This window comes from Anguilla anguilla, chromosome 6 (assembly GCF_013347855.1).
Source record: "Anguilla anguilla isolate fAngAng1 chromosome 6, fAngAng1.pri, whole genome shotgun sequence".
Classification (NCBI taxonomy): domain Eukaryota; kingdom Metazoa; phylum Chordata; class Actinopteri; order Anguilliformes; family Anguillidae; genus Anguilla; species Anguilla anguilla.
The window spans coordinates 48,881,384-48,903,947 of NC_049206.1; the positions used below are offsets into that span (position 1 = coordinate 48,881,384).

The following is a 22,564-nucleotide window of genomic DNA, read 5'->3' on the forward strand; positions in this document are numbered from 1 at the left end:
AACATCAGTGGCTTATCAGTTTCTTCTCCTCCTAAGTATTGTATCGTCAGCATGACTGTACCCACTTTAAAATTTTAGAGAGTACAGAGATAATGCAATGTAAAAAGTAGAGATAATGTTTCTTCAGCTCTATTATGCAGCCAGTTTCTGCACTTATGGATCTTCATCTGAAAAATGCAATATGGACATTAAAAAAGTAAAATATTTTACTTCAAGTAACAGACACAATACAGAGAAGGTTTTGGCCACATGAGTTATTATGTTGAAATTTATTGTCTAGGCTTTTATGCAACATCATAATTTATTTGGTGACTGTTGAGCACACAAAGTTGTAAGAAAAGCAAAAACAAAAAATGTCTCCTTGAATTCATAAGTGAAAATTGATTTACATACCCATAAAGGACTAGATTTAGCTCATGAATCTAAGAATTTAATTTATATATTGCAACAAAATTATTCAAGAATGCAAGAAGGAAAATATTGCCATTCTTAAATTCACAGCTAAGATGACAGTAACCTCTTAAAGGAGACAATGCCACCATGAACGACAGTTATTTTGAATTACAATTCTACTTGAAAATGTTTGTAAATTAAAGGAAACCTGCCCAAAATAGAATGGCAAAAATGAACCTTTTGTGCAACCAATATATACAAAGACAGATCAGACAGACAGATTGACAGGCAGTCTAACTGACCGATAAAATATATAGATTCCTATAAAATATATAATTTTATGTGGGACAATTTATGTCAGGCAGTTTGTAAAGGATACCTCTTTCCAGCTTTGAATATCTGCCTGCATATTGCAATTTTTAAATTGAAAGGCTTATCTGTTGAAAACAGAATTTTAGATAACACTTCTAGATTCCAATTACTGTACATATATAAGAACTTAGTAACACAACTTTCAATTAAAAATTTGTGGATGCATAATTATTTCACTGGGCAAAAAGTAAACAAGGTATACAAAGCAAGACCACTTCACAGTATATTTTATTACCCATAGTTTCCATTCAACTCTCCACCTACATATATTCTCAGTGGAAAGTATTCTGTAATGTCCAAAATAAAATATTTTCTAGAATGAGGAGATAAAATCTGAGTCACTTTGTACATATGTCAGCACAGACCTGAATAGCAAGGTATATATATTTTAAAAAATCTTATAAACTTTAAAAAATTATTTTGCTAAGCAATAGATAAAAAGATTAATTAATATGTAAAACAAACAAAAAAAAGGAATGGTTACATGGTCATGAAATGGTGATCGTTTATCTGGTCTTTTCTCACACTTCTGGGCTGAATACAGCATGGACGCAGTGACCTTTTAACTGTCTGCCCTTGCAACATTGCAGGTTGGCCAGGCGGAGGATAACACAGGAGCACATGGCTACTGGAAAACACACCTGTTCATACGCAACACAGTTAGCACTCCTCTACTGAACGCGTGGGGATCCATTCCATTGTGTTGGACTAACGTCCTCAGAAACTGCTGCTTCACACTTTTATATTATGCCCTTCTGTGTACCAACTGCGATCTGACAAAACAAGGAGCAGCATTGCTCATTAACTGAAGACCAATTTTAACTACTTATCAACAGTAAAAGACAGTAAAAGTAATTAGTGACAAACATCCAGTTTGGTATGGGGAAACCAGAATTTGGACTGTAAAACACAATTGCAAACCTAAGGACAGGGTTGCATGTCTGTAATGATAACATTTTCCATTGAACTGAGCATGATTTCCTCCATTACTGCCAAGTTTCTTTTCATTTTTTGCCATTGTGCTACATTTAAATTTGTGGAGGTAAACTGTAAAGATGAAAAAAACTTTTTGGTGGCAAACAGCACAAGTTCACCTTGGGAATCTGATTTACTTAATAGCTCTAGCAATTAAACCAAATGATGATCATCTTTTACAAAACAGATTCAAAACATTCAAAACAAGTGATGACTAACAACGCTTTTATTTATAATGCAAAAATACTGCTATATTGTCGTTACAGTTACTACAAACAGAAACAGAACTATGCATGATTGACCGCAAGTTTGTCACAGAATACGAAGTCTGATCTGGGACATGAGCAGCCACCACAAGAAGATCCTGTTGATTTCAGCATCTGGTAACAAAGCAGCAGGTTACAGTACATCACGGTGCACAATACAGGAAGTGGGTACTACGCCCATGTACTCCCCCTGATCTCCCACCCCCACCTTCACTCCTCCTTCCAACCACCTGTACAAATCTCACAGGATGTAGAGCCCCCTCCCTCCGACCCACACCCACACCCACACACGCGTGCGCACACAAACACTCCCACCCCAGCTGCGTTGTGAAAGGCGCAAATGTTTTGTACTTTCATACCTCACTGCTTCAGTGATGACTAATCGACCTCAAAATATAAAATATGTCTCAATATTTGTTTGAAAGGAGTAGACGTTTTTGCATAGAATTAATGCAGAACAGACCACTTTAAATCTGAAATTGCGGTGTGTTCTTTGGCTTTGAACAAGTCTGAGAATACAAACTGCTGGAGAAGTGGAATAAAACTTAACAACACATGAGAAATTAATAAAGGCTCACTGCTGCATTATTGGAATATTTATAATATTTCCATAATGGATACACAATGGTTCATGAATTGCATGTGTATTGTGATTAAAATAATCATAAAATATCAATCATATTACTATGCACTTTTGCTTGATCCTGAAAAAATTTATTCTGAAAATAATCCATAAAGATAACAAAATTTTGTTCAAAAATTACAACATGCAACTCTCATTTCTTTGCATGACAAATTCAGACCCATATACAACCAATTTCCTTTTTCAATACTTTTTCCAACAAACTTCAGTATGACTAAAAATAACATGAATTATTTTCTCCTAAATATGACAATAACTTATTCCAAAAGGTCTCATTATGATTCATAAGGTACGTTTTCAGACACATATGGTTCAATGTCCCTGTGCTAACATCTTTCACACACACACACACACACACACACAGGCAGACACACAGACAGACAGACAGGCACACACACACACACAAGCAGACACACAGACAGACAGACAGGCGCACACACACAGTGTGGATGTTTTGAGTTTAGTGCAACAGCAGTACAAATAAATGAGTCTGTGAGGATTTGTGACCTTTGTCAAAGCCAGTGTTACTTCAGAGTTCAATGTGTCTGCTGAGTGGCCCTGGCAAACAGACAACAACAACTCCATCACAAGGTCATCCTGTCGCTCCCTCCCTCTATTGCTCTCCCTCACTCTCTGCCTCTAGCTTTCCATCCCTCCCTCCCTCCCTCCCTCCCTCCCTCCCTTCTCCTTACGCTCTCCCTCTTTCTGAAAGAATGATCTCACTCCTCTTTCCAGGAATCCGCTGATTGTTTTAAATATCTTCCACTCCTCTGTTCTTGAGCGACTGCAGCTCCTTTTTCCAGCCCCCCCTCCCCCACAACACACACACACAGACACATACACACACACACACACACACACACACACACACATACGAAGGGGAAAAGAAAATGATGCTGGCAGGAAACACCAGTCCTGAAAGCAGCCTGGGATTCTCTCCAGTCCAGCTTTCCACCAGCATTGTTTCAAGTTACAGGCGAGGACTACAAAAGCGCTCACAGCCGAGCGCTTCTCCGAGAGCGGACGGAGCAACTGGTCCGCTACTTTTGGAGGGAGTTTTTCCTGGCAAAGGTGCGAGGTGCTAACTCGATGATGAAACTGATTACCAAAGTGCAGGACTGCCCAAGACTTAGGGCAGTCCTCCACATGCATCATTCACACTCTTTCTCTCCACATTTGATACTGCAGGTCAAAATAAAAAAGGAGAAAAATCTGAGTTTCTCACTGCATAGCGGTGGCGTGTCCACCTGGGCAAGGTGCAAATGAATCACGTTAACCGTGTGTTCGGAAATTGTGGGTTCATACGATTACCCGTTCACTCGTATTGAGCACTGGGCTTTTGCAACAGATGCACCAATAACAAGTCGCGAGCTCAGATGCGTGCACGTGTGCACTGAGCAGCCGTTTGAGATAAAATCAGTGAAGGATGTCCTCCGAACGGACGCAACGAATGCAATGAACGCTAAACGTGTAAAGATAAAAACCACAACAACAACTTTAAAAAAAAAAAAAAAAAAACAACTAAAAAAGCACTCATATTTTCCATTCCCGGCCTCAGCGTCTGATGCTTCAATAACCCGCGCGCAGCGTGTTATATTTAGACTGAGCATAATATTGACATGTTGTGTTGTATGACTCATCTGTGACACCCATGTCCTCCCTCACAGGTTTCCTCTGTCCCCTCTGCGTGGCTGGTGGTGGCTTCTGCTGAACCCCCCCACCCTCACCCCCCCCGCACCCGACCCCTCTCCACCCCCTGCACCACACCACCCGAACCTCGCCGGACCCTGCGCTGTCCGCTCCACACTGCCAGGGCGCCACTACCGTGGGTACGGATCTTTAAATGGTCTTCCTCTGGGAGTCTGAAAGAAGCATACGGCTTCGGCCTCTACTTTTTATCCCCACCGGCGGAGCCTAACCCAACAGCCACCCTGACACCATGGCACTTACGGCAGGGGTACATTATACAAGTTGCGGGCTCCCGATCGTAAGAAAAGCGCTTGGGTCTTAACGTAACAAGGTATGAGATACCATTCCAAACCGATCTGGCTGGCTTACGGGCTCCAGATTGTTTTTTGACATGTCAAAAAAAATTTAGGCGCAATTGGCTTGAATTCATCTGGTGTCAGAGGCCATGCGAGCCAATTCTGTAGTTCAATTCTCGTTGACCAATCAGGAGGTGACTCCGTGCATGACGTTTTGCCCGCTGCGCTTCGCCGACTGTAATGCTATCTGATCTGGTCGTGAGCTGGCGTAGTCTACGCTATGCACCAGACCTGTTGTCACAATCTGAACCTCGTTAAGTGCGAGAGGGCATCTGATCTCCCGTCGTCTCAACCCGTGAGGAAATCGTATAAGTACGCCCGCCCTTACTGGTTCACAGAGCCGCTCCACCACACGGGACCCGCCTGAGGTTAGCGCCGGTCGCGGCGGGACCGAGGACATTTGAGAGAGTGGTGAAATCCCGTCAATGAGAGTCAGAGCCGCGCCTAGCGACCGGCTGAGGAAATGAGCGAGCTGATGGAGCCTCTCAAGGATCAATGACTGGAGTGAACGAATGAGTGTTAGGGTAAACAGTGAGTGAATGAGTGAGTGAGTGGTCTCTGGAGGTCCACGACCTCTAGCCCACGTGTGACTCAGCAGGTGGAAAATGCTTATGGGTGGCACGGCTCTAAATTTAACTGCATGCTCCCACTCACACCCAGTACACAGTGGAAACATGTAGGAGCTCATGAAAGACACCTCCAGTCAGTTCCTGTTTACACTGCCATGCGCTCAAAACAAACAGAATTCATTTGACAAAAACACGTGAGGCATACATATGTATATATTTATATATTTTTTTGCCACAACGATGTGAGAGTTGCCCTCTGGGAAATTTGGCGGGCACCTGATGCAGAGCTGATCTCTCACCAGTGAGCATTCGGAATGTTAACCCTTTCCTGTAGGGACAAATGAGCCTGACGAAGCAAATGAAACAATACAAAGATATATGGTGTCCCTTTAAATAAGGATGTTAGGAAAAATACATGCCAGGTTATTCAGACAAAAAAATAAAAAATAAAATAAATAACAGAACACCTAATTCTCTGCAGATAGATTAGGGTGGGGTAAGTCCCTCTAACACTGGTGGGCAGGAAAGCAATAATTATTATATCAGATGCACACACCAAGGTGCACAAGCACTGCTAAGATACATACTGGAGTGGGACTACTTTATCTGTATTTGTCAAATATCATATTTTATATATGACAATCAGCAATACAATCATGAGGGACAGGATCACTCTGGTAAAATATACAATGCTGATCCTTTAAAACGTTCACCACTCTTAATTAAACATTGTAATTTCAAAAACTGCACTAACAATATTCACAAAAGGACAATTTTTCAACTTTGAACTATTTTTGTATTATTTTTGGCTTTGTTTACAGCTCAGTAATGTTGTAACTATTACCTGATGTTGCTGTTAAGATACTGAGCATTATACTTAAAACCACTGCATGTCAAAAAGGTTGCAAAGCACTTGTAAAGGCAATAGCTGTAATATTCATGCAATGCAATGGGAGTGAGCGATACCATTTAAAAGTAATTCTAGAATAATCACAGCTCACACTTAGCAGCAATACGATTTGCCAATTTTAATACTCCACTCAGGAAGGAAGCCATCTTCATAACAGTTAGATGCATGTAAAGAAAATATTTCCATCTGAAATGTGAAAACATATTTGAAGTAAGCCGGAAAAAATGACAGCACAGAACAGAGTTCAGAAACTTTGAGGTCTCAATCAATTAATCATCAGCTTTAAACTACAATATTCATGAATTTGGAAAGTCAAGTCTTCATTTTCCATACTAACTATGTCCTGTCCAGCCTGAGTATGATGCAACATATTTTCTTGTTTTTTTCCCTCTCATATACATTGTTCACTTGAACAATGTATATGAGAGGGAATACTGCAGCTCGATTCCAGAGTTCCACAGTGCTGGCAGTTTAGGTGCAAGGGCGGTTCAGAATAGTATGAGTATGAGTATGATGCAACATATTTTCTTGTTTTTTTCCCTCTCATATACATTGTTCACTTGAACAATGTATATGAGAGGGAATACTGCAGCTTGATTCCAGAGTTCCACAGTGCTGGCAGTTTAGGTGCAAGGGCGGTTCAGAATCATCAAATAACATCTTTATGGAAATTCTTCAATATGAGTTGTATGTTCGACTGTAAGAAAGACCAATTAAATATGTACAAAAGAGATTCCCCCATGCCAACTTATAAATAAATAAATAAATAATATCGGTGAGACTCTACTTACAAATATCACCTATTATAACAAATTATGATCATGTGATCTGATGGAAACTTCTTTAGTGAACTTTATTGGGTTCACAAAGGATTTACTTAAATGGCAAAGCCAATACCATACACTTTGGAACTAGGATAGAGTTGATTGCTCAATAAATAAAAAATAAAATAATAATTTCAAATGTTAGAGGGTCTAAGGAGTATAATTTGTCTGTATAATTTCTTACAAAAATGAGTTACTTATATAATTATATACAATTCGCTATCTTGATCAATATATGATCTTATTGGTGAAATTTAGCATAGGTATAAAATGTGCTCAAATGTGTGATTTTAGTCCACATTTAAACATCACGCAAACCTCCAAACCTAAGTTCAATGAACAATTACAATCCTCATCCCTCCAACATCGTTATAACATCCACAATGAGAACAATAAAGACATTCATATATGTGATGAAATAACACCCGGTGGCCATATGATCAGTTCCTAATGGCCATTATCTCCCTACAGTCTGCAAGTGGAATCCTCTGATGAGGTCAGAGGTCAACTGGAGGTGATTTGGAGGCTTTCATAATCGCAGTTGTAAAAGGAAGGGATTATGGTGGCCCGGGGAGAATGAAAGGCTATGCAAGTGATTTACAAGGGACTGAGGCCAGTTATAGGAGGAAAAAAAATTGTTTAGTTGGACGTGGCAAGCATTTCTAAAGTTGTTAGCGCAATTTACTTGTGCGCTTATAAGCACTTTTCCCAGTTAATTTCCTAATCCATATAATTACACATATCTATTCCCCCCCCCCCCCCCTTTAAGAGCGCATGGCAGTGCCTGAAAACCACTTTCAAGCATCAACAGATTCCCGTCGAGGCTACAGACACAGCAATACTCATCTGGACCCTGAAAACCTTGGCATGATATTTATTAGCCTGTTGCACACATCACACATCATGAGCCTGCTGTGAGACATTTATAGGGGACAGACTGCTTGGTAACCGTGGATGAGGTTTTCTAATGTGATACTGCCGCCTGATTTCACATGAGCAGAACAGCCAAAAAAAAAAAAAAAAAAAAAAAAACTTAAATCGTACACCCAATTTTGGTCCTTAGCCTCTGTACCGCACAAATACTGGTGCACTGTCAAGCAAGGCTCTGTGATGACGTGGGGAAAATCATGAGAACACTGAGTGTGTTTGGTAGGTGCAATCAACCAATTCAGCAAACGAACCAGGTATAAACCTGAAGCCACTGACCAGCCCTTTTGGACGCACAAACATGTAACGTCACTTGAGAATGAAATGAAATATAATTAACTTCATGGCATTTCAAGATTTCATAGATAATATTTTTATCCCATTGTCTTGCTCAAATTACATGGAAGCATGTATGAATTGGTCTTATATATAATAGACTGAAAAGAGTCTGCACAATATAATTACTCACAGCAAAAATGAACATTTCACTTTTTCACCGAATTCTATGAATAATAATGACATCCTTAAAAAATTATGGAAATAGAAAGAATTGTCAGTAAATAACCTGTGATCAGTGACAACAAACCCTTTTTGCTAAGAGCTGGCACTAAATTTAACTGCATACCACAAGGTTTTCCAAACTCAATATAACAGCGAACAAAACAAGTGGACTCCAGCCATGGAACTCATTAATTCACCTGAACAAGAAACCTGAGATTACCTTTGGATTGCAGAAAAGCCACACATCTGACTACCCTGTGTAGGATGTAATGTTTCACTCTGATGAAAGCGAACAGGTCATTTAATGACAATTACACAGCATCAACCATATCTCATAATTTCACACTTAATGTACAAGATTTGCCATCGGAAGACATAATTTGTTTTGTCTGGTTATTACTAGCTATTTATACGTTTTTGTCCCCTTACGTGCTTACAAAATGAAATATACTAAGCGTTCATTATCATTATTATGTGCTAGACTTTGCAAGAAGACTATACCTGTATCATGTCATTACTCAGTGAGGTGATTGGGTCAAAGTGACGAAGTGAATGAATCACTTGAATCACTCTTTACCGCCAAGCTGGTATAAATATCAAGAAAGAAACACGCTGAAAATAAAATAAGCAGAGCTGCATGCAAACAATGCCTCTATACGTTGTAAGTTGGCCCAAGTCAACATATCCTCACTCTTGCTTTCTGCCTTTGGTGTTCACAGCCAGCAATTTCTAACCTTGGAAGGCACCACTGACAAACTGTTTGTTAATGATAGACCGCAATCTTGGAGACTACGGAAACACTAGGTCGCACCAACCTGTATGCCAACAGTTCAACTATGCAAAAGCAGTTCCGCAGTAATAGTTTGCAGTATACATACCAGTACTGGGGAGTAATGCTTACCAGTACTCATTTGGTCAGAAAAATGAGATGGTCAATTGAACTCACCAGAACTGGAGCCAAATATTTTGTAGGGATAAATACAAGTTCAGTTTTCCACCACCCTGATAGACGCTAAATTGTTTTGCATATATATATATATATTTAAGCAGTGATACAGTTTTGTGCAACTGAACAAGCTATGACAGTCAACGGGTTGGTCTGCGTGAGAGTTTGTAGTCACCACTCATCTCAGCTTGCAAAGTTTTATGGATGAAATCCCGACTGTACAATTCCAAAAAGATGGTGATCCTGTTGTGCCTGATATAGAGGAAACATGGTACAAAAATGGTCACAAAGCTAGAGCATGATGATGTCACAACCTTGGTGAGATGTGACTCATGGTTTCCCAGATTGTGGTCTATCGCTGATGGATTTTGTTTGGCAGTAAAATCTTGCCAGGTTAGAAATAACTGTTTGAGAACACCCTGGTCGATGACTCAGAGAACAGTGCAGCAGATTAAATAAACAGGGTCAATTTCTTTATTCTTCTTTCTTTATTTTCAAAAGGTTGCACATTTAACATTCATTAAGTTCTGGTTTAGTCAAATTACCTCTACATCCACCTGCAGAGATGTTGTGTATACACAACATACAGTCACTTGAGCATAGCAGTGTCTGTCACAAAATCCAAAATGTGCACACTTTTCTAAAACCATGCATACTTATTGAGTGTATGGGAGTCTGGAAAAACATTTAGAGTTCAGCCTCTGAGTATACCAAAAAGTAAAACTAAATTGTGACAGACTCCAAAAACAAAAATGCCATTACTTTCCTTCCATCATGGATTCATGAATGTATTCTAGTGATAATATGATACATAATCATGTATAAAATGCAGTGCAAACCTAGTAGCTGGTAACTGTGGATAGCATAGCAGAAAGAGGGTTTTTTATTTTTATTTTTTTAAATCTGTTGATAAAAAAGGTTATATGACGTCTTTTTTGGACAATGCAAAATTAGCCCCCAGTCCTATACCATCCGCTTTCAAAGAGACATGTAACCTGATTCTGACAAACCTGTTTTCTCACAAAAAAATAACATATGCAAAATCATGAAACAAAATTATTTACATCAACAGAGAAGAAAGGTAGAAGAGAAAAACCAAGGGGCGCGCAACACTTAAAGAACAATGGCGTCATATTTGCAGCGCGAGACTATGCACGTGCCTTAATATTATTCAGATAAATTCTGCTGCGCCAAAAACTAAGCTCAAGTAAGTTCACAGATGAAAATATGTGACTGTTGAGGATTCGAGTACACGCCCTGCTTTTAAAAAAATTCAATCAGGCTTAGAGCATTCAATGACTTTTGATATTTTTAGTAGCATGTCACTACCATTTAAAAATAGCTTGGAATGCAGCGGACAAGATTACACAGTCAGTTTCTTTTACGACTGCTAAATCGTCTTCCCAATATATCACTACTCCACCTTTAAATACTGCTGCGTAAATACATTTCACCATAAATTCAGTAGCCAATTCTTTCGCCGATGTGCCTATATATTTCAGTCAGAGATTCTGAACAGATTTCAACGTCAATAGACAAAGGAGTAGCGCTCACTGGATCGAGTTCCCATTATTGTACAAACTGCTGTATCACCGCATTCGAAATATCAGCATCTGCTATAAAGTTGCAACGCTGTCATTTCATGTACACGTTTTCACACATCGTAAACTTGCAAACACATTATTGTTTTTGTATAGGCTATGTTTTGTATCATTTGCATTTGTACTGCATATGCGATTTCACTTTTAGAGATAAATAGCCTACATCACATTTGCGAAGCCATCAACTTGTGCCACGTTATTTTAACATACATTGCCAATAAATGGTGGCATCTTGTGTACAGTACAGTAACTAACGTGGGCGACTTGATTTTATAGGACGAAAGGGAGTATATGTGTTTGTGTGTGTGGGTGCGCGCGCTTGTGTGGCTCAGTTGATACTGCATAAATCGCCGTGCACTGAACATTTCGGGACAAAGCAGTCGAGCTACTTATAACAAAGTAGAAATAACTGCTTCTATTTACCCTACATAATTCCTGAAAATAATATACCGCCAAAGCTCTTCTCTGTAAAATGGACAGTGGCGAGATATTCACGAGTCTTGTTGCAGAACTCTAAACGGACAGCACACAAAGCAACGACGTTTATCTGAAGAGCCAGGTTATCGTTTTTTTTCCGAACCAGACGCTGAACACGCATTTCAACAAAAGCATGAAACCTAAATTATTAACTGTTTATGTGACGTGGCGTTTGTCCTGTCCTGTGTGCTTCAAGCCGACCACATGCATTCCAATAGTTTCAATGAAATCAAGTCTCTGGTTCTTTAAATGACAGCCGCTGGCAATCTAGCCATTTGCATTGGCTGAACCAAATAGGGATAGCAGTCCCTTACACAGCAAATATTTTGCTGATTTTATGTGGATTAATGGGGATCGTAATCTATCTCGAATAGGTTTCGTTTTGTGGCCGCATGAACACATAACGCTGAAACAATGAGTGCTTATTTCTAATTTGCACCCTTACCTATTCGACAACCGAGTGATCTTAGTGTATTTCATATTCCATTATACCTTTACTGCAACAGACCATAACCTTCTTTAGCAACTACAGATGATATGAAGAATATACACATCTGAACTCCTAGTTTAAATTTATAATCCCTATATAATACAATTGTAGGCTACGATGTAATAATAATAATAATAATATATTCCCAATCCCAATAACTCTTCCTACGTAATATGATAAACAGATGCTTATTTTTTCGTCGATTTCATTCATGAAAACCGCGCGGTGACGGGGGCGGTAGAGCAAAGTGGGGATCCTTGTCCCTGCAATAGCCGTGTGTGATCGGTCAAGGCCTCCGCAAGTGACAGCTCCTTTTCTCTGAGCGCAAACAAGAGCTCACGCCTGACCCCCAACACTACTCTGCGCCTCCTCCTCCTGGATCACACCGCATACAACTTGCAAAACACAGAACTGAGAGATTTAGCACACACTACCTCCGACTGCCTACAACAGGATGTGGCACCCACACATTAATCTCACACCGCGTCTATTTACACTCATAACAAATAAAGGCAACTTTGGAAACTCGGAACACCAAAACCAAAAGCTGCTGAACGAGAGCTGCATAAGCACAAACATTATGTTTGTCCTTTGGCCAGCATTAGCATTATAAAAGCCCACCCAACGTTCAAGTTTTGAACTGCACTCATTTACAAATGCTAGTCAAACAGAGGGAAGGCAGAAACATCACGAAATCAATTACATCAAATAAACACATTTAATTTAAAAAAACACATATGCATGCCGCTCACCTTTTAACTTTCGCTTTTTTCTTGTAATCCAACCCCTTTGTCCGTTTATCAAATTAACATTTTTTCACATGGTGACTTCCTTGCAGTTACCTAAAGCCCCCCCAGGCTGCAGGGAGAGTGTGTTTGCGACACGCTGTACAGATATTTCTTTGTGTAGAGGGGAAGTTTAGTGGTTGTAACGATTGTTGTTGTTCTTCTTCAGCTAATGTCAGTGTGTGTTGATCCAGTGCAGCGTGCTGCTCCGTCTCTGCTGTTTGTTACACTCGAATGGAACGCCTACTCTGAATCGCTACATTGTTGACATTCGAGCACTGACGTCATCGTATCCCTCATTCACAACATTACGTGGTGTAGTTTGCGTTAGTGCCCGCGGCCATTAGGTATCTACTCAAAAAATGTCCGCATATGGAGTTAGTGAATTGCCATAGCGAGTGCGCGCAGCGCGCAACCATCCATCTGTTCGGCAGCCTCACGCGGCAGAATAGTTTTTCTATGAGCAGCAGTGCCCCGCGCCATGACTAATGAAATATACAGGACATTGAGGGAAAAACACATCGCTGCAAAGATGTGTGGGACTTGTAGTTGAAGGCAGGAAGACCGGCGTTTTTATTTTATCTATGCAGCGAGAACAGAGGTATGCAACACATTGCAACCGATCCGGGAGCTGCAGGGATCGCCTTGGTGTTGGCTGGCTAATAATTATACAAAATGCATTAGAATCCTGAACCATAGCAAACAGACGGAATTACAAATCAATCCACTTTTCAGCATTTGGAAATGGGTTTAAACAATTTGCGTCACGTGAATATTCTCTGAAAAACTGAATTTGAATATTTTTTCTTAAAAACAGAGAATCTTGCCACAATATTTGTCACTACATGCGTATGAATTATTTCTTGAAAGACATACAGTATCATTTAGCAGTGGGATTTATATTAAACTTCGATTTAACACTGAGAAGATCCATATAGGCCGACCTTGCTAGGATTAAAATGCGATGTAAATTAATCTTCGCCAAAATTAGTAAAAAATTCCAGCAAGCTGCAAAGCTTGAGGAAAGCACCAGGCACGTAATGGAGCCACGTTTTGCCACGTATCAGCCCACATACTGTCTCTACAAGGCAGCTTTAGTCTGAAAAATTATGATGTAGAATTCTACCCTAAGGGAGTTTGCATGCAATTATAAATTATCATGCCGTACCAGACAGATTTCCTTTACAGTGTTGGAAAGAAATCTCCTTTCATCCCCCCATTCTGTACAATCCATTCTCAGTGTGTCATTTTTTGAAAGAAAATAACCCTCCTACAGCTCCACATATGGAATTGAGAAGGAACATTGACATCAAAACACACAGCAACAGGCATCCATTAAAGGAACAGTCAGGCTTTGCTAAAATATGCAGGTTTTTAAACAAGCATGACCAAAAATCAACATTAGTTTTGATGTACGGTTTTTTTACAACACATATTTGGTACAAATTCTTAAGAACCCACCTGTGATGGGGTTGGCTTCACTGGTTTTGTTTCAAGCACAAAGCTTTTCCCTTGCTATCAACAACAGAGACAATAACCTTCCCAAATATATAGACTCTTAATCTGTTCTGGTAGCATCTTCTTCATGGTAAGATTTGCTGTATGAGATAAGATATGTTTGGAGTGCCCACAGTGGTATTCTGACTACTTTTGAAATGTTAACTTTTTGGAGAAAAAAAAATGCTTTTAAAAATACATTCTCATTTTAGTGAAGTTAGGATCTAGTGCTTCTGAATGAACATTCTACACTATTAATCTTTGATAATGGGGATAAATACTAAAACAAGATGCAAGAGAACTGAAATTAATTCCATTTCAAACATGAACAGATTGTATGTTACAAAATTGGTGGCAGGAAAAAGACGACAAATCTGGGAGGTATAGATTTCCTGAAAAAAAAAACTGACAGTACGATTATGCAAAACTAATCCACCAGATTAGTGGATGCATTCACATGCATTCACTTGTGAGTAGGCTTCTTCCAAGTACATAAACAGCACAAAGAGCCAGCAGGGTGGGAAGGTGTGTGTGTGTGTGTGTGTGTGTGTGTGGGGAGGGCAGTCTTGTACTCTGTGACCTTTTCTCAGGCCTATAGCACAAGTTCAACTTTGGTTCAACTACAGTTTTCCTACAGCTCTGAGGATGAACACAAGCTTTAAGCCCACTTAGAGCTAATACAAACAACATGTGCTGTGTCTGTTACTTGGACAACAGATTGAAATGAGCTGTATAGAAAAGAGCTGGCTGGACTCAGCTAACTGACAAGAATAAGGTCATGTCACGACCCAATCATTTACTTATTAATCAAAGTAATGTGCTTACTGATGTATTGGTTTTCAGAAATCTTGCTAATTTCTTGTTGAAGTCTAATAACTAGGACAAAAATGCAGTTCTATTTTCAGTTTTTATATTCCAACCATAATGCAAATGTGATTCATCTTGTAAACTATAAATATCTACAGTATGTATTAATTTATTGGATTTATGAGCAAAAGTGCGATTACGATTGACTTTCGATGCCTCTAGGATAATCAGCAGCGTACTGTTCAACAAAAAAAAAAAATGGCTTGATAACAAATAATAAATTGAAAATTATTATTCTTGTGCATTGACCTATCATCCCCACAATATAAATTTAATATTGCACCATTTTGAAAACTGGAACAGCCATGATTGAAGAACTTCCCTGAGACCTTATGCAAATGCACTCTCACATTCACACTCTAAATAGTTGCATGGTTGAATCCTTGCAATATGGCTGAAGAAAGTTTCTCTATATTCGATCCTCAAAATCTTTAGCGTGAAAAAAAGTACACCGTGTAATGATGCAGCCGATGTGCACAAGTCCTGCGACTGGAAAACGGAATGAGTCATACCTGGAGTGCTTGTTGAAAAAAAAAAACAAAAAAAAACCAAAACAAGCGAAGCATTCAGCTGGGGCTGGTCAAGAGACACATCAGAGAGAGTGTGACTCATTTCGGGAATGATTAATTGGGTTTTGCGGTCACAGAGATAGGACCCCGTGCCAGAACGCATCCGAAATTCCGCCCGCTAAGGAAGCAGGCAAGCCGGGACGCTGAACGCGGTGTTGTTGTCAGACAAAAGCCAGGGGAGGAGAAGAAGGAAAGAAAGCCAAACGCCTTCATTACGTCAATTACTGCAATTCTAACGGTGCCCCGGGGGATGATCCTAACCGCCATTCATAACGAGGCCCGCCAAAGAGGATCGTCCCATCTCAGGTTTCCCCCGGGACAGGTGACGTTTCCCACACAGACGGGGGGGGGAGGAGCACACACGCCGAGGTTCGGCAAACAAACAGCTGAAAGCAGGAGGCGAGACGCAAGTCCAAACTTCTCCAGGCTAGCGGTTTGGCGGGTAGATGCCGGGACCGAAGCTCTTTGGCGAGGGGCCACTGTAAGCCAATCCCTGCCACAGGGTCAGCCGCATTTCCACCACCTGCCAATAAGCTGTTTCTAGGGGAGTTTCGAGTCTGACCGCCGACCTTTGTCGCATGTCTCTCCCTCTCTCTCATCCTAGTCCTTCATGTCTCGCTACACTGTTCTAATAAAGCTGAAAAAGCCCAAAAAAAGAAAAATAGAAGAAGCTGTTTCCAGGGCATAAGAACGTGCCTCTTCGCCTTACAGGTCCTTGTAACACGATTGATAACAGCGCAGTAGTGCGTGAGCGAGGGTGTGGGCGTTTAGGTGGGGTGGCATGGTTCAAATCGGTGTCAAACTGCAAGTTTTGTTTTCGCACATCGCCCACTCAATGTCCAAGGTTTTAAAGTAAACTGTGACTGAGCACTGTGTACTGAATGTTCAGCCTCTGTCTAACACACTGAGGTGTGTACAGAGGGTTGTCCAACGTGAAAATCTGCATGCAACCCTCAGGGTGGGGATGGCTTCTGTAATTCTGCCAGTTGCTTTTGTGGTCTGTCTTAGTGTTCTTTTTAACCTGCATTTCTCAAACCAAGTCAAAAGTTTTCCCACGAGTCAGTTTACAGACACCGGTATACAGATATATGGTTTGGCCCGAATTATCTCACGTACGGTCACGTGATCGGGAGGGTTCATCCGAGCAGCTTGTGCAGACTAGTTGCACCACGTATGCAGCCGAGGGGCCAAAAAGGCACATCAGGATGAGACTTGCCATCGCATTCTGTAGAGACGTAAACAAACAAAAGTGAATGGAGTGTGAACAGAAATGAGTCATCACTTTTGAGCGCACCGAGTGCTTCAGTCTGCTGCACATCCGCTTTCCTGGCCCTCGCAGTCATAGCACCGCCTCAGAAATTACCTATCGCCCACACGCCGCCACTCCGGCTGCCCTTGGCAACAGCCCGCCGCTGTGTCCCCGGCGGAACCTGGTCAGCTTTGTGCAATGAGACAGCGACCGGTTTCCGCTGAAAATTTCAAAAAGAGAGCTGAACTGACGCCTGAAAGATAAGCGCTGACACCCGGAGATGCCTTTGCCTCGCGACCTGAGAAGAGATGTTTGTGGGCGGAGGGGTGTGGGAGGGAGGCGTTTGAGACTTCCCCCCCCTGCAGCGGCGGGTTCTCAGCTGACGAGGCTGTGGTCGGACCGGCCTGCCGTCCCCCGTCCTACATGAGTGACGAGCGGGAGGATGCTCCCCCCCCCCCCCCACCCACCGCCCCCCCACCCCCCCCCCTCCCCCTCACCACGTGCACTGATGGCTCAGGGCCACCTGGAGAGGAGACGTGGCGTGCGACTCCATTACACGCGGGCAGAAGGCCTGCACCGCTCTACTCATCACTCACTCACCGCGTGCCTCCTCGACTGAGTCACTGTCTTTCAGAGGGGAACATCTGTTTGCATTACACCGCTGTGTGACAGGCCATAGGGAGAAGGTTCTTCTCATTCCTTTTCCACCGTAATGGAAAGAAAGGTTAGGCGCCGATAGCCTTGACAGCTGTTGTACAACAGAGCGCACAAGCCTCAGCTCATTGAATACGCGGGAAAAACGAAAGGAATGGGACTCCTGCCATCTCCTTGCGCTACTCTGTAGTCTCCCTTGACATGTAGATATGACTGACACTCTTATTTCTGGCTTTTTTAATCACTCGCTCTTGTCAGTTCAGGGATCTGGTGAGGGTATGGATGCAACATCTCCACAAGTTTCCATATTAGTCAGACTGTCTCATGTCATGACTTATCAGCATTTTATTACAGGTACTGTATTGACACGTGGCAGAAGTAAATATGACATTCACTTTCATAGTGTAAGAATCCCCTCAGACACAGCAAACAGCAGAAGTGTCTGAGTGGTGAAGGAAGGCGGGTAGTCTTACCTAGTGCCACTGGAATGGGACTAATATTACCTCAGTTAACTGACTGTTTTCCTCTGGGCTAACAGTTGTACATAGGAAGAAACTGCAAATGAGGGACTTTAGCCTCTTTCCTCCAGTAGCACGGCTCTGTACGAATTGCTATCCATCTTGGTAGATGTGGACGTGCCTCTGGCTTGAGTAGCCTACAAGCATACTATGTGTATTTTGCGACGGTACTAGTGCATAGGCGAGTGACTCTGGGGTGCAGATATCCTGTGTTCTGTGTGTGGTGGTGGTGGTGCATAGTGGCTTACAGTCAAAGAGGAATCCCAGGTTAAAGTGAATGCAATTTACAGTATGTTCAATAATGGTAATATACAATAGTGGGGGCAATAGCACTGTCTTTATCAAACCTTGTTGACCCTTGACAGCACTGTGAACACAGCCTGTTTTCCTTTGGAGATCTGGTAAGGGGCACACTTCTGTAAACCATCCAGCAATAGGGAGCAGAATGTTTTATTAAATATTTAGAGTTTTAACAATTTTAATAGTTTCCACTGTAAGACTGGGGCACAAGACTAATTAAGGACTAATTCTTCAGCGATTTTTCTTTGCACTAGAGGGCAGTCATAACACAAATGCAAGTCATGCTAACCACAAAAACAACTTCCTTAGATGTAAACATAGTCAGAATTTGGCAATTAGGCTACTGCAGAGTACCTAATGGGATTGCAAAAAAAATTGTAATACCATCTTATACACAGATCTTATAACCACAAATCAAATGTATCTTTTCATCTGCAGTCGCATCAGATGCGCCCAACACTGCTGATGCTTCACATCAGACAGGTACAAAGCTGCAAACGCACACAAAGTGTGATGCGTCACGTCGGCCAAAATTGGGTTGCTCTTGCCCTTTAAGGACTGAGCCTGCGGTAAAACCTCAAAATCAGCAGCAAACGCTGACATTTCACATTTGCCATTTCAATGTTCGAATGTGCGAAATCGTACAATGCAATTTACCGCTGACTGTTTTTTTCCCCTTCGAGGTCTCTAGAGCCTAAATATAACGCTGTGTGTCAGAAGAACAAGAAAGGTGACATAAAAGAGGGGGTTCAGTGGAGCTTTGACTGGAATTAAGCATGCAGGCACTGTCCTCAAGAGATAAGTGGTGTGACGCTTCTTACCATAACATTATTAAACAGCAGCACGTTCGCTCTTCTTTGGAAACAAGAGGCCTCAGAATTACATGGAAGTATCAAACGATCAAGTGGAAAAAATAAAAAGCAGAACTCTGCCTCCAAAATTATCATCTACCTCAGATACACGTATTCCAAATTCAGAGAAAAAAAAAACTAAACAAACTAACACTAAATATAAAAATAAAGAAAATGACCATGAATAATAAACTAACACCAGACTGTCACAGTCAGATCTGTCTGAACAAATCTTAGGATGTTGCAGACATCCACTACATTAATGTCAGAAACTACAGCTTTTGAGAGGAGACATTTTCGATGTTGTCTCTGTGCGTAAACTGAAGCAATTCTCCAGAGAGGTGTCAAGTCAGATTTCAGCAAGCCCTTAAATAATAGCCCACAGCCACCTCCCAAGCCAGTCAGGGATTCACATAGATTAATGGAATACGTATCTGGCACACAGTGCAATTTATAGACCAACACAAATATTATGACCTAAATTATATCCATTATTAAAAATGGCAACATCTCTCCTGTTTCTAGCCTATTTATGTCTCGGAGTTTCCATGGATACCATTAGATGGAAATAAGCAGATATGAATTTCAAGTTAACTTATTCTCTTTTCCGCCAGAGATAAATGAGGCTGCCTCCAAGAGTTATTAATGGACTTCAGCAGATGCATTCGTTTCCACAAAGGGCAATAAATCACAATACTACAGAGCTATGTGACTTTCACAGACAGTATTTAGACTTATTATTTAGAAACTTCTTGGACATGAATACTACATTACCCATAACACGCAAAATATTGCCTCCGTGAATGCGTCGTAAAAGCTCTTTACATCCTTGAGAGCCCCATTAAAGTAATAACACCTTTATGGCCGCTTGCATTAATTCGTCATGTCAGCGCTATTGCTGGTGACTGATGATGCATCTACATTCAATAGCTACTTTCCCTCAAATTGGCGAATCCACGCTAATAGTCTATCGTTAAGACTCGCAGCCTAGCGAGAGCACACCGATGCACTTGCACACGTAATCCATCGCATACCGTTCCTTTGTTAGAGTTATGGTGTCATTAAAGCAGCACCACAGCATCATTTCCCCTGGAAGCAACAGGGGGAGATGATGTCGTAACGTAAAGATCCAGTGACCTGATTCTGATGTTCGGCGTTCTGCACCGAGACCCACGATCCATTTCAATCTGAGCTAAATGTCCATTCACGATTAGCTGAGAACGTTCCTCCTTATAAAAAGCACAGGATGGGCACATACTGTACTGCAGAGAGCAAGACTGTTAAATCTTCACACACCTGTGCTCTAAAACCTATGGTGTGGACAAGCACACCATACTCGGCTAAGAGGGAAAGGATGACATCACCTGTCTTCAAAAGGAGAAATTTAACAGGCATCTGCTGTATTTGCCTCCATTGTCAAGATGAAAATAAAGGCTTTGTCAGCAACATGGACATTTTTTTATTTTTTTATTCCAGAGAAGCAAAATATTCAAGAAGGACACATTTACTAAAAAAAGCAAACCACAGGTTCTGCATTTTTTTCCTTTTCAAAGAAATCTGTCTGACCTCGGCCAAACAACGACAATCACAGAGAAGTCACAGAAAGCTTTCGGAGGCACTAAAACTAGATATGAAATGAATCGTCAGTAGATTCAGATTCTTTAACAATTTTAAAGATTATGTGGTATCAACCATTTTGTGGGACAAAGGTTTATGTTTAGACTCTTGCATTTCAGTCCAAAAAACATCTTCAGGTTTCTAAGATGCTTAATGATGAAGTAAAAATATTGGAGACCTGCACTCCAGCAAACAGTTCTCACACTAAAATGGTCAAAAAATCAAAGAGGGGCTGTTTTTTGTCACCTGTGTATTAAAAGGGTGGTCTAGCTGATCTCTTCAGCTCTACTGCTATAAAGGACACATAAAGAATTGCAGACACTGCAGAGCTGTTTCTTTGTCTGTGAAAATCACACTCGCTGTAGCTTGGGGCTAGTGCTGTATGGTAAATGGTCCTGGATCGCCACCTATTGGTGGAGCCTTCATTACACTTCAGTCCTTTGCCCCCTACAGATCTCAGTTCTTTTTTTTTCTTCTCAAAACTAAGGTCAATTATTTTGAGGTTGGATGCATCCATTTCCGAACATCTGAAGCATCATATCCCAATTCCAAACACCATGGCACAAAATTTAAATCCCATTCTAGTTTGAGTCAGTCCTGGTTCCCAATTCATTTCTTGGTATTAGACATCTTTTCTGAGGCACGCAACCCCATATCCTAAGTGACTAAAAGTCCAATTCATTGCACCAAATAAAGAAATTAATAACTGAACAAATAAATGGAGCTGTGTGTTCCACTACGTGACACAGAACAGAAATTATAACAAAAGTGGATTATGACATTATTTGAAAAGGTGCCACTGCAGATGTGTGACCGTATTTGTATATACACAAACACGTACAAAAATACATTCACAATTAGGAAATGACAACAGAAACCAGCAGGCAAAACATTCTTTAATCCCTTTATTTCACCACAGTTCATGTTTCCACTGATTTATTCCCATATCCATAGTTTAAGAAATCAGACATTTTATATACAGTACATAGTAAATAGTATAGCGTGAACTCAAAACCTTAAAAAAAAAATCTGTGGGGAAAAAACCTCACTGCATATCATAAATGAATTGTTTAAATATGTATTCTATACATATTGATAAGTTACTATTTATTTGGCTTGTATAATAAAACGGCTGTTTTCACATACAAGACTCGAACTGTATAATTATTTGCTAACGGGTGTTCAGTAAAACCATCTGATTGTGCAAAACACTTGAGGGGCCTCTAGAGCGCATGTAAAATTAAACAGTACAAAGGTACACACTTAAATTAAAGGTGGTCTCCTCAGCTACGCTGAAGCAGAGCAGGTTCATTCGTTCATTGCATGAGTGACTCTCCTGGTTTCGGAAATTCTAAAGTGAACGAGATTTCTCTTGCAGCATATCTTCAAAACTGAAATTACAGCGAACAAGCAGGGGCATCACCTTTCTGCTTCCTGGTTTGTTCATTTGCATATGCAACTCCCGGAGTAGTAAAAGTCACATTTTTTTTCAGACGGCTAATTATGTTACACGAGGTGCAATTTGACAAGCTTTCGGTACGGCAAATAACGAAGGAAATACTTCAAATTGCAAGCGGTACAATTCTAAGGCATCTCTGTGAACTAAAAGTAAACAAAACGTACTGTGTTGAGGCGGAGGACGCCTTTCTGTTATGACGTACCAGACCAAAGCTACCGTCCACAAACCGGCCTACGTATCATACGAAACCAGCTATTTC

At 40.9% G+C, this 22,564-nt stretch overlaps 1 protein-coding gene across 1 annotated transcript in view; it reads right to left on the reverse strand.

Annotated features, from left to right (window-relative positions):
- Positions 1 to 12,976, reverse strand: part of bach2b (BTB and CNC homology 1, basic leucine zipper transcription factor 2b) — an 84,924-nt gene extending 71,948 nt beyond the window's left edge. Inside the window, exon 1 of the mRNA XM_035423467.1 lies at positions 12,692 to 12,976. The gene's annotated coding sequence lies outside the window, so the exon portion shown is untranslated. The remainder of the gene's footprint in view (positions 1 to 12,691) is intronic.
- Positions 12,977 to 22,564: the final 9,588 nt, after the last annotated feature.